The sequence below is a fragment of the Pipistrellus hanaki genome (assembly GCF_964339955.1).
Source record: "Pipistrellus hanaki genome assembly, chromosome: X".
NCBI lineage: Eukaryota > Metazoa > Chordata > Mammalia > Chiroptera > Vespertilionidae > Pipistrellus > Pipistrellus hanaki.
In genome coordinates, this window is record NC_140524.1 from 97,250,314 (window position 1) to 97,264,096 (window position 13,783).

Below are 13,783 nucleotides of genomic sequence, written 5' to 3' on the forward strand. Positions count from 1 at the left end.
TTATGCCTCCACCCTTACCACTTCAGGTGCTGCCCAACTTCTGACAGCCAGCACTTGCATTTGTCTGATGGATTTCTCTGGCTGATGAAACCTACTTTACCTGCTCATTTCTCAGGCCAGAAGTGCCAGGGAATTAATGTCCCCTGAGGAACTGCCTCCATTAGTAACTGCTGGGAATTGATTGTTATATAAGTATGCCAGCTTTCTTTAGGGTGGAGTAACTCTGAAGTTCACATTGTACACTGTTTCCCAGAGTTCTACAACAAGATTATGTTCTGCAGATGCCTACAGAGCTAGCTGACTGGATAATGTATCCTTTAATGGCTGCCTTCTCATCCTTGTTTCACTTCCTCTCTTCCTGGACTAGCATTTACTTTATTTCCAAATTCACTAGTTGCACCAAATTTTTCTCTAAGATCTGGCTTCTTGGGGAACCCAAACTAAGACATATATGTAGTATGCCCCTTAAGTGAATATATGGTATCTTTTAGAAAAATTCCTAAGGAAGATATAGGAAAACTACCAAGAATTTCAAGAACCTAAAACATGGATTATATTCTAGTCTACAAATAGGCTTCAGAATTATTGTCTATAAAACCCATGCGATTAAAAATAAGCAATAATTTATGTAACTGGATTAAAGCTGGCCTTCTCACCAGTTCTAATGTTAAGACTCAAACAACTTTGGCGTCACTCAGTTTATTGTAATCCTGACAGTATATATTTATCTATCTGTCATTGTTCAGCAACGTTTCACCCCTAGGGTTTTTGTTTTTGCTATCCCTAACTTGTTTGTTTTCTTAAGATATATGAGAAGAAAAGAAGTGGACAAGCTCATTGCAAAAAGCTGCAGCTTTATAAGGTAATTACTTATCCTAATGAGAAAGGGTGCTAGGTTCAAACACAATGGATTGGCAATGAACAATTTACATCATGCATTAACATGCCAATTAAAAGTCATGAGAAACCTAGATATTGAAAATGAAATGGTTGTGGAAATAGCAGCAGCTGACAAGGTTAGTTACCACCTCTGAGGGGAAAGTGTTGGTAATTGTGATAGGTTGTGAGATTTGCTCCAATTCTTCACCCTTTCCTGTATCCACACCCTTTTGCCATGTGGCTTACTTTAGGACAACAGAATATAAGAGGACATGACACAAGCAGATGCTGGAAAAGAGCTTCCATAATTGAACTTGCTTGCTCTTGGTTTCTGCCATCACCATGAGAACATGCTCAGGGTGACCTGCTAGTAGATGAGAAAAACGTGGAGCAGAGTCAAGCTGGCCCACTCATTTTAGCCAAGGCCATCTTGAATCAACAGTCAGCTAATCCCCAAATATGAGTGAGTCAGGCAACACCAGATATACTGTCCAGCTGAGCCCAGCTTAAATCATGAACCCACAAACACAATTGAATTTATACATAATATTTTAAGCCACTGAGTTTTGCAGTAGTTTGTTACATAGCATTTTGATGGATATTGGTAATTAATACAGTAAGGTTGGAGATTGAGGAATATAACCGGTCTTGGGAGTAAGGCCCAAAATTCACATGAAAATAGATAAATTCAGCAAATAATCTAAATGCTCATAAGTATCTAGATAAGTGATGGATTCTAAAATACCCATATCAGAGGTTTCAAACTGGTGGCCCACCATACACTTCCACAGATGTGTTTCTATGGGATGTTGAAAGCATGATTTCTTGTCTTCTTTTAAGTCAGAAAGAATAAGTGGGTCTATATTAGACAGCTTACCTCTAATCATTTAAACTTCTTTCACTACTATAAATTGGATGTAAAAATCTAAAGCTAAACCTTGGGGTCAGAAAAAGTTGACTCTGTATATCAGACAGGGTTTAGTCAGAGAAACAGAACTACTAGGAATGATGTAGAATAGAAATTGATCATAAAGATTTGACCTTAAACAATGTGAGCACTGGTAAAACAGTCTTGTTTGGCTGTTTCTTCTGCATCTGGGACAACTAAAACCTGTGAGGAACAAGCTGGAATGCGCATTGGCCTTTACCATCTCCAAGCCTCCGACTTCGCTTCTTCGGATGACCTGCAGAAGTTAGTGCTATTGCCATGAATCCACAGTGGCATCTGTCCTAGGATGTGGAGAAGCTGAAGAAATATATCATGCAATAACTGAAACTGTAAGCCTGGCTGCTGCCCTGGAAACAAGGTACACCAGCAGAGCCATGAAAATGTGCACAAGCTGAAACCGGGCCTGACCGACACTGACCTTCTGACAGCAAACATGGCTGTTACTTCACTTCCACCTTCCACATCTGCACATTTCTTCCGTGACTAACACTAACTGGAAACATACAGATAGTGGAACTCTTGGAAATGTAGTACCAGCTTCCAAATTGACACATTACAAAGCCACCACATCTTAACACTTATTTGAACAAGTGAAAATTTAGGTGCAAATCAGGAATTCAGCCATTATATCCTAAGCTTTAAATTTATGGGCGAAAACTAGACAGAGAAGAGACATCAGTTGCTGTGTGTCTCAGGAAGCTTTTGACCACAAGTGAGTCAAATTGCCTTAAATGTAGGGAGATTTATTTTATCTCATATAATAAGAAGTTCAGGCAGACCAAGATGTAACACAACCACAGCACATTACAACTAAAATACAGAGCAACCATCATCCAGAACTGTCGAAAGCTGGCTGAGTGGAAGTCCTACAACTAGAAAAGTAAATCAGAAAGCACACTGAGACTTCTAGGAGGGGCAGAGGCACAGAACAGGCTGGGCCAGCACCCATGTGGGCCGCTTTTTTAATCAGGAGATGGTCTCTCTGGAGGCCACCTGGAGGAGCAAGGGGTCCCAGCCCTACATCAGATCCCCAGCTCAGGGTCCCAGAACTGGAAAAAGAAGTCCCTGTAACTATGGACTGTAAAAACCAGTGCAGATTGGGGCTCAGTGACACAGCTGCTCCTTTTAAAAGGCCGGCACACAAATGGAACTTACAAGGTCCCACGTGCTTCCTCTGAGCTCCAGCATCAGTGCGAGGCTCTAGGGAACACAGACACATATAAGGAGGAACTGGATTGCCTGGCATTGGGCAAGAACTTGGAGTGGCTTTCTCCCAAATGGATGTGCTTGCAGAGATCATTGTTCTTGTTCTGGGACCTTCCCAATTGGTCCCAGGGCTAACTGGCAGCTATTTCTGTTTGTTCTGCCCTGGTGATTCCCTAAGACCCCGCCCATCCAATTTATAACCCCACCCAAGCTGTGTGCAGCAGCTTCTGCATATGAATGGCCTGTCCTTGAAAATCTCAAATAAGCTTCAGCTGGGTCAGGGAGCCCCAAACTTATCAATAAAAGGCCCAAGACCCAGCACCAACACCAGCACCAGCCTGCCTTGCTTCACAGCTGGGCCTCTTCTGTGTAATCCCAAACCCAGTGCAAAGAGGAGGAATCTGAAGATCTTTTTGTAGCTCCTGCTGGGTGGCCCCAGGCAGTGGCTGACTTTGCACCTCCCTATAGATCCAAGAGCCAGTGTACTCAGTGCTCAGTGGCAGACCATACCTGATTATAACTCTACACATCCATAAACAACACACTCAAGGGTCAGACTCAGTGAGCACCAAAGCCCCACTGAACCAAGTCCTGCTCCATAAGGGTGTCTCCTGCACAGCAGCTTTCCCACTGTAGTCGCAGCTGGTCCCCACAGCCAATTGTCCTGGAGGTCAATTCCTCCCAGTGACACCAACAGCAATCAAGTCTCAACTATAACAAGACAGCTCATAACCTACAAAGGGGTGCACCTAGAGTGCCGAGCTCAGATGAATGGGGAGGCTGAGCCACTGGGCTGTATAGAACACTTACTACACAAGGCCACTCTACCAACTCAAGGAAACATAGCAGCTCTACCCAACACATAGAAGCAAACACGGGAAATAAGTCAAAATGTGGAGACAGAGAAACATGTCACAAATGGAAGAAAGCAAACTACTGTACAGAGTTCAAAACCATGGTTATAAGATGACACAAGAATCTTCTAGAAACCTCCAAAAATGGAAAAGGACCAGTCAGAAATTAAGCATACACTAACTGAAATAAAGAATTTCTACCAAAGAAATAAAGTGTGACCACCTTGTGAGTTCTAGAAGGAAGCTTAAAAATAGACATAAAGTGACCAACAAGCTCATATAAAAATGCTCAGCACCATTAGTCATTATGGAAATTCAAATCAAAACCACAATGTACCACTTCACATCCACTAGGATTTTCCAAAAACAGGGCAAATAAGTTTTGTTGAGAATGTGGAGGAACTGAAACCCTTATACACTGTTGGTGGGAAAGTAAATTGGTACACCTGCTATAGAAAACAATCTGGCAGTTCCTTAAAAGTTTGAACAGAACTATCATCACCCAGCAATTCTATTCCTAGGCATCTAGCCCCTAAAAAATAAACATTTGTTCATACATAAAAACCTATACACAAATATTTATATCAGCATTATTGATAATAGCCAAAAAGTCAAAACAACCAAAATGTCCATCAATGAGAAACCAGATAAACAAATCACAGTACATACATATAAAGAAATTTTATTCGCCCATAAAAAGGAATGAGGTTCTGATACATGCTACCATGTAGATGAACTTTGAAAACATCATGTTAAGTGAAAGAAGCCAGACACAAAAGTTCACATATAATGTGTGATTCAATTTACACAAAATGTCCAGAAGAGGCAAATCCACAGACAGAAAGCAGAGTAGTGGTTGCCTGGGACTGGGGGACAGGGACTAGGCAATGATTGCTCAATTAAACCCCCCTGAATTTTTTGAATGATGGAAATGTTTTGTAGGTAAATAGAGGTGGTGGTTATACAATACTGTGAATGTGCTACCACTGAATTGTTCACTTTAAAATGTTTACTTTTATGTTAATTGAATTTTATTTCAATTTTTGAAAATTAAAAAAGACATGTGAGAGAAAATACCTTTTTCCACCCTGTTGTTAAGAATAAAGTGATTGGAACTGCTAAAGCAAGTTCAGTAAGAAACAAGTGTGAGGAATAACAACCTTCTAAAGATGACAGGCAAAAAGATAGAAGGAACCTGGGTTCTGGATGGATCATCAAGCCATTTAATTGATCTGCCATAAAAGCACTCTTCCCAAGTAATTTTTACTTTGTGAGGTAATAAATTCCCCTATTAAGAAGTCCTACTATGGATATAATGTTTGCCAAATGCTTTTATTCTCTTTTATTTATATTTGGTACCTGGAAGCTAGCAGGCTTCTGGCAATTTCCCTGAGTGATTCCAGGTATTCCCATAATCATTTTCAGGCACCACAGCTTTGCAAAACACTCCTACTTACCTGCAGAAACCAGACATGCCCCATTCCTGCTGTTATAAAAATCCAAACCCTGTGAATCTAACCACTTACACTATTCCAGACCTCCCAGAAACACAGACCAGAGAAGGACAGTACACAGGCACATTCTGTCCAGATCTTATCTGCAGTCCACAGGCACTTGAGATTCCACAGTCATAAGAAAACTGACCTTCAACATACTAGAAATGGATCTCTCTCTCTCTTTTTAGACCTAATCTTATTTCAATTACTTTTAGTGCTTCCATATATGTTATTGGGGTCTCTTACCATTCCACCACTATATTCATACACACGTACATGAATACCTACACACACGTCACTGCATGTTATTTTACCTTGAAATCACTCAGAAATCACAATGCCACAAATCCCTCAATGTTGTTTTCCCTAAGTCTCCCCCAACCCCATCTCCCAAGAAACCTACCTTGGGTGGAAGAGAAAAGGAGGTAGGAAGGCAACAGGCAACTTGCCACTTCCTGCCTCCCTGGAATTGTGAAGGAGGGAGAAATCCTTTGGGATACTTGAGCTATGGTTGTGGGGATACCATGGCGGCAGCCCCATCCGCCACTCAATAGGAACCAAGGCAGGATCTCCTTCATATTATCCAAAATATTTTATCTGAAGAACTCAATTGATGTCTGTTGATTTAAGTTTTGTATCAGGAGTAACAAGTCCCAGCTGACATGTGATGCTGTACAGCTGACAGAATGCTTCCACATGCATTATGTTATTTAATTGGGGTTACCATTCCTCAAGGTGGACCTTCTTGTCCCTACTTTATGATACGAAGCCAAGGAGAAGTTAGGGGAATGATTTCCACCTAGCTACAGCCTGGAGGTAGCAACCCAGCCCCCAGTCAAAGCTTTCTGATCCCAGATATCTTGCTCTTTCTTTTTCTGTTCCTTGTTGTGGACATCTGGGGCCCAGCTGCTAGTCCTTGCCCTCAGGATCCTCCTCTGAAGGTCTTGGGAGTCTCCAGGGACTCTTAATTCCTGTAGTCCAGGCTGTCTGATGCTCCTTCTACTAACCTCACTGTTTTAGCTTGTATCTGCAATTGTGCTAATAAGTGCTCCTTCCATAGCCAAACTTATGAACTGGGGAATAAATAGCAACCCTATAGGACTGATGCAAGAAAGAACAGAACCTCCTCTAGAAAGCAATTAAGAGCATCTGTTGTAGTTCTCTGACATTTTGAAATTTTTTTAAGAGACAGTTTTTCATAAGGAAAAACAAATAAATGCTCAGATAGGTTAGAAAGGGCCTTTTATCATCCTGGGTGGTTATGCTCAGTGGTTGGAGCATCAGCCCTCATACCAAAGAGTCACAGGTTCGATTCCTGGTCAAGGTCAAAGGCACATACTTTGGTTGCAGGTTCCCCAGCCCCGATAGTGGTGAGTGCAGGAGGCAACCAATCCATGTGTGTGTGTCTCTCTCCCCCTCCCGCTTTCTTCCACTCTCTGGAAATAAATGAAAAAAATATCCTTGGGTGTGGATTAAATTTAAAAAAGTGGTGAGGGGGGTATTTTATCTTTTGGCCTCTCCCCTATCCTTTCATACCAAACCCTCGGAAATTCCTGGTAGACACCATAATGTTAGAAGTTGAATAAGGACTTCGTATTGGCTTCCCATTGCAGCCATACCAAATTACCAAAAATTTAGTGGTTTTAAACAATATAAATTTATTGACTCACACTTCTGAAAGTCAGAAATCTGGGTATGGCATGGCTCAACTGAGTCCTCTGCATATAATAGTTTCTCAAAAACAAATTCAAGGTATTGACACAGCTATATTCATTTCTGGAGGCTCGGGAATGAATCTGCTTTCGTGAACATTCAAGTTGTTGGCAGAAATCAGTTTCTGGTGATCAGGGGGCTGAAGTCCCTGTTTCCTTGTTGGCTGTCAGCTAGAAGCTTCTCTCAGCATCTCATGGACACCTGCATTTCTCATCACATCAGCTCCTCCACCTGCAACACCTCATGCTTCACATCTTTCTGCCTTCCTCTGCTGCCTATAAGGGCTTATGTGATCACATTGGGCCTGTTGGATAATCTGGGATAAAAACCCTATTTTAAAGTCAGCTGATTAATCACCATAACTACATCTGCAAAGTCCCTTTTGCTATGTAACATACTATTATCACAGTAGTAACACTAAAGGGGTGCAACCCTCTTCAATCTAGGACATCTTTCTCACAATCCAGGACTGCTGGCTCCCAACTTCTCACCTGCCTACCTGCCTGCCTGATTGCCCCTAAATGCTTCTGCCTGCCAACCTGATCACCCCTTAACCTCTCCTCTGCCAACCTGATCGATGCCTAACTGCTCCCCTGATGGCCCGATTGCCCTCAACTGCCGTCCCCTGCTGGCCTGGTCATCCCTTACTGACTTACCCTGCTGGCCTGATCACCCCCAACTGCCCTTCCCTGCTGGCCTGGTTGCCCCTAACTGCCCTCCCCTGATGGTCTAATAGCACACAACTGCCCTCCCCTCACAGCCATTTGTGGCAGCCATCTTGTGACCACATGGGGGCAGCCATCTTGTATAAGGGTGTGACGGTCAATTTGCATATTACCTCTTTATTATATAAGATAGACCTCAACATTGTTTCTTCCCCTTACAGAGGCTGGCAAGGAGAGAATGAGAAAATATGAAAATGTTAAAACTTCTATGATTCTTCTACACTGCTAAAGGTGAGATCGCAAATTGCACTGTATGGGCCTGAGCTGGCCCCCAGGCATGTTTTGTTTGGCCTGCATAATGGTAGCATGCACAGTGGGTTTTTTTTTCCCCTCAGTGTTTTAAATTGGCAATAGTTGCTAACCATATAAAAATATTCTTTGGCAAGAATCATTTGACAGATGTATTGCAAATAAGTTCTACTTGTTCCACAGCTTGCCAAAACTCTTAGTTATGAATTTTGATAAACAGCAGTTCTTAATGAAATCTAATTTATCAATCTTTTCCTTTATGGTAGTTCTTTGTATACCCTGTTAAAAAAAAAAAACAAAAAAAAACTCCTTATGAAATTCATGAAGATATTATCCAATGCTTTCTTCTAGAAGCTTTATTGTTTTACCTTTCACATTTAGGTCTATGACTCATATTGAATTAATTTTTGTGCATGGTAGGGATCCAGGTTCATTTTTTCCATGTGGATAGCCAATAGTTCCATCACCACTTATTGAAAAGATCATATTTTCCCCACTGAATTATGATGGCATCTTTATCGTAAATCAAGGGAACCTATATGTGTGGATGTTTGGTGGCTCTCTATTCTGAACATTGAGCTATTCATTTAACATTTACAATACCACTCTTTAATTACTGTGGCTTTATAATATGCCTTTAAATTTAGTCATGTAAGTCCTCTAATTTTTATCTTCTTCAAGGTTATCTTGACTATTCATTGGGATGAAAACTTAAAATAGGTGCACATAATTATATTTGTCATTTCTCACTGAAAAAAAGTAATGTCAAAAGGACTTTCTGGGGGTGAGGGAGATGAGACTTTGAACCTCTCTCAAGGAATCAGGCATCTAGCAACACAAGAGCCTGTATGGCAATAATACAGAGCTGCCTTTGTAGACAGAGTTTACAAGCTCCAATTTGTCATGGTCCCCATGTATTGTTCCCTATTTCTGAAGAAGATGGCCTAGTTTCACTTTACAGTGGTGCCTCGCATAAAGAACGCCTCGCACAGCGAACGCTGCACACAACGAACTTCATTTCATGATTGATTCATACAACGAACTTCGTTTCACACAACGAAGTCGCCCGAGCTTCCACGACCGCTTTGCCCGAGCTTCCACGACTGCTTCGCCCGAGCTTCCACGATCGCTGCCGATGTATTGCATCCTTCCGCGCAGGCACTGCAGGCAGTCGTTAGTCACTGCGCTTAACTTAAGCACGTATCGCGGCAATCGTTCTTCATTACGAATTAAATCACGCACGTATCACGGCAGTCGTCCTTTTAAGTTAAACTCAATACACTGTATCCGGATTCAGCTGAAGCAAACAGGATCAATGATCTTTACTCCAATACTCTTGTCCGTTATTTCCGGCAGATGTTGGAGAAAAGAGAAAAACAAACGACTTTGGACAGGTTTTTCATGAAACCATCGGCCAAAAAGCAGAAAATGGATGAAGATGTGCAAGATTCGGTAGACTCTACTTAGTCTGTCTTAAAATTAAAAAAATGTGTGTTTTTTTTTTAAAAAATTATGTTTTTAGATGTATTTAAATAAAAATAATAACAAAAAAGTTATCTTTTTTTATGTCATCTTAGCATATTTTATGCTACAGAACGAATTATTTTTTTTTAACATGTATTGTTATGGGAAAACGCGTTTCACATAACGAACTTTTCGCATAACAAACTTGCTCCTGGAACGAATTAAGTTCGTTGTGTGAGGCACCACTGTACTTTCTCCTCACTGGCTTCACTTATTTACATTGTTACTTGGATCCTGGAGGTATCTGAATTAATAGGCTAATTTAGCAGAGCCTATTGATGTAGCTTTGACCCTGTGAAGGGATCTTACTGGTAATCATAAGGAGTAAGCTACATTGCTCTGAATAATTGAGGGAAATGGAGGAAAAACTGAGGGGCTTCTTTGCACCGAGTTTCTCCACCTCAACACTATTGACATTTGGTGTGGGATCATTCTTTGTGGTGGATGCTGTCCGATGCACTGTAGGACATTTGGCAGTATCCCTGACCCCTCTACCTACTAGATGCTCCTCCAAGTTATGACAACTGAAATGTTTGTAGACATTGCCAAATAGTCCCTGGGAGCAGGGGCAAAATTGCACCCAGTTGAAAACTACTGGCCTAGGCCTAGAGTAAAAACAGTAAGGGTAAAAAAGAGGTCTACAATGGAGTATGGGCACTGGGTTAAAAATACTGGCAGGATTCCCAAGGTTATCAACTGCCCCCTTACCTCAGCCAGCAAAAGCAGAGCAGTGCATAGAATACGTGAATAATGTCCCCTACAGTTGTTCAATGTGGTGACCCTGGAGATAAATTATTTACAAGCTCCCTCTCCCTGAATATTTTGTGTATTCTGCCCCGTTCCCATTCTACTCCATCTTCCATACATATACACACGAACAACTGCTGTAAATGATGTGGGGTGGGGGGTGATAGATGGTCCATTTATCAAACTAATTCCTAGGAAGCATTCCAGAGTCAGAAGTGACTAGGATAAAAACATCAGTTCTTCCACCATTACCTCTGCCTCTCAGAAAGATTGAGATGCAGGCTCTCACAGCACATGGGTTGAGGTTCAGGCCAATTTCATTTGCATTTCAAAGGCCCTACTTCACCATTCTCTGTATCTGTATTTAATTCCCCAAGCATTATATTTCTTCCCCTTGGCTTTCCTTCAGCCTTGTAGCTTTGATTAAGTATAACACAGGGGTGGAGGTACTGCTCTACACTAAGGATGGGAGTGGTCCACCCCAGGCACAAGAATAAGGGGTGCATTTTTGCATTCTCTGTAGAAAATTTTCAAAACACTAAAACTTACTAAAAGTCAGTCTGCTCTTATTATCACCATTTATCAGCAATTCTAGAATTGTTTAGACATTAGTCAATGATAAAATGCTCCTCTCCTACCACCCCCAAAAAATATTCTATTGTTCTATATTCTAAACAATTATTGTGGCTGTTGTTGTTTTAAACATATATGTAATTTTTATATTTACAGTGTGGTTCAAAAGTAGGTTTATATTCACAAGTATGCAAAACAAGGAGTGTATTTTTATTGGGTCGGCAGCTAAGTAATTGCGGGTTTCACACATATATGGCTTCAGTTGAATTTTTAGGTTTGCAGACATAGTACAAATGTAAAACACATTTTGTTATTTGATAGTTGGCTATTCAGCTGTTAATCAGTAAAAAAAGTTTTTTGATCTGTTTTGTAGTTTTCGTTTGGCGTTCGTTGAAAAATGGAAAATCAAAAGGAACATTTTCGTCATATTTTGCTTTTTTATTTCCGCAAAGGGAAAAACGCATCGCAAGCTCATAAAAAGTTATGTGCTGTTTATGGTGACGAAGCCTTAAAAGAACGGCAGTGTCAAAATTGGTTTGCCAAATTTCGTTCTGGTGATTTTTCACTCAAAGATGAAAAACGCTCTGGTCGTCCAGTTGAAGTTGATGACGCCCTAATCAAAGCAATAATCAATTCGGACTGTCACAGTACAACACGTGAGATTGCACAGAAGCTTCATGTATCACATACATGCATTGAAAATCACTTAAAACAACTTGGCTATGTTCAAAAACTCCATAAATGGGTTCCTCACGAACTGAAAGAATCACAGTTAACGCAACGCATTAGCAGCTGCGATTTGCTAAAGAAACGTAATGAAAATGATCCATTTTTAAAACGACTGATAACTGGCGATGAAAAATGGGTTGTTTACAACAATAACAAGTGGAAAAGATCGTGGAGCAGGCCAGGTGAACCAACTCAAACAACATCAAAAGCTGAGATTCATCAAAAGAAGGTTTTGTTATCAGTTTGGTGGGATTACAAAGGAATTGTCTACTTTGAACTCTTACCACCCAACCGAACGATCAATTCTGATGTCTACATTGAACAACTAACAAAATTAAACAATGCAGTTGAAGAAAAGCGGCCCGAATTGACAAATCGAAAAGGTGTTGTATTCCATCATGACAATGCAAGGCCACACACATCTTTGGTCACTCGGCAAAAATTAATGGAGCTTGGTTGGGATGTTTTGCCACATCCACCATATAGTCCTGACCTTGCACCATCTGATTACTTTTTGTTTCGATCTTTACAAAACTCCTTGAATGGTAAAAATTTCAATAATGATGATGATGTCAAATCGTACCTGATTCAGTTTTTTGCTAATAAAAAACAGAAGTTTTTTGAACGTGGGATTATGATGCTGCCTGAAAGATGGCAAAAGGTCATTGATCAAAATGGGCAATACATTACAGAATAAAGTTATTTAGTTCCATGAAAAAATTCTTTGATTTTCTTTAAAAAATCCGCAATTACTTAGTTGCCGACCCAATATATTACTATTTATTATTATACTAGAGGCCTGGTGCACAGATTCATGCACTGGCGGGGTTCCTCGTCCCGGCCTGCACCCTTTCACAATTTGGGACCCCTTGGGGAATGTTTGACTGCTGGTTTTGGCCCAATCCCCACCGGCCAGGCTGAGGTACCCCACTAGTGCATGAATCTATGCACCGGGCCTCTAGTGTGAATGTAAGATCTTTGGTTAATCTCTTCCCGCCCTCCCCACTTCCCACTGATATTCATCAGTGTGTTCCATGTTTCCATGGCTGTGCATTGAGCATCTGCCCCCTGGTGGTCAGTGTACATCATAGCTACCACTCAAATAGTTGAACAGTCGCTTAGGCTTTTATATATATAGATTATACCCCATACTGTAAACCTTCTTTTGCCCCACCTATATATCCACTGAGCCAAACCAGCTTGGGATATATATATATATATATGTATATATAAGCAACTGGCTGGTCAACTGATGTGACCTGTGCCCTCTCACAATCTGGGACCCCTTGGGGGATGGTTGGAGAGCTGGTTTCGTCATAATCTCCACAGGCCAGGCCGAGGGACCCCACCAGTGCACAAATCCGTGCACCAGGCCTCTAGTATATTTATAACATAAGCATAAGCAACACCAGCCAAAGACACATATTCTCTATATATGTACACATATAAATATAGACATTTTATATATATGTGTGTGTGTGTGTGTGTGTATACACATATATACATGCAGTATTTCTACTCTAATTATATTGGTTTTGCTTATGGTGCTAGAGAATATAGTAAGTCCTTAACATCGTCAGTAGGTAGTGACTAAGTGAAACAACGTATAATGAAACCCATTTTAACCACTGGCTAATAGATATAAGCAAGAGTTGAGTTCCTGTAGCATCTCATCAACATTATAATGAAAATGTTATTTGAGGACCTGCTTTTAATCACAGGTGAATTTTACAATTTCTGTGCCAAATCTACTAAGAGAATTTCAGGGCAAATAAATGAAGATATATCTGGATTACAATCTTATACTCAAAGATAAAAATCCTTTTCAGACTGAAAGAAAAATGCAATGAGAAGAAACCCACTCAATATGTGTGCAAATACTAGTGTCCACACTTCCAGAACACCTCATATTTGAAAAACAACATAGCAGGATCCCTTGAAGTTGGAATTTGCCATGGGGATGATACGTTGCGAGCATTTTTACCCCCAGGCTTGAGAATATTCCAGAATTGTTAAATAACCTCAACTAAGAACTTTTGTTCAAAATGAATTGGATATTTCAGCTTCATTTCCAAACCCTAAACTTTGATAAGCCTCTGTGCCAAAAGAAGAGCTCTGCACCTCTTAGTCATCTCGAGG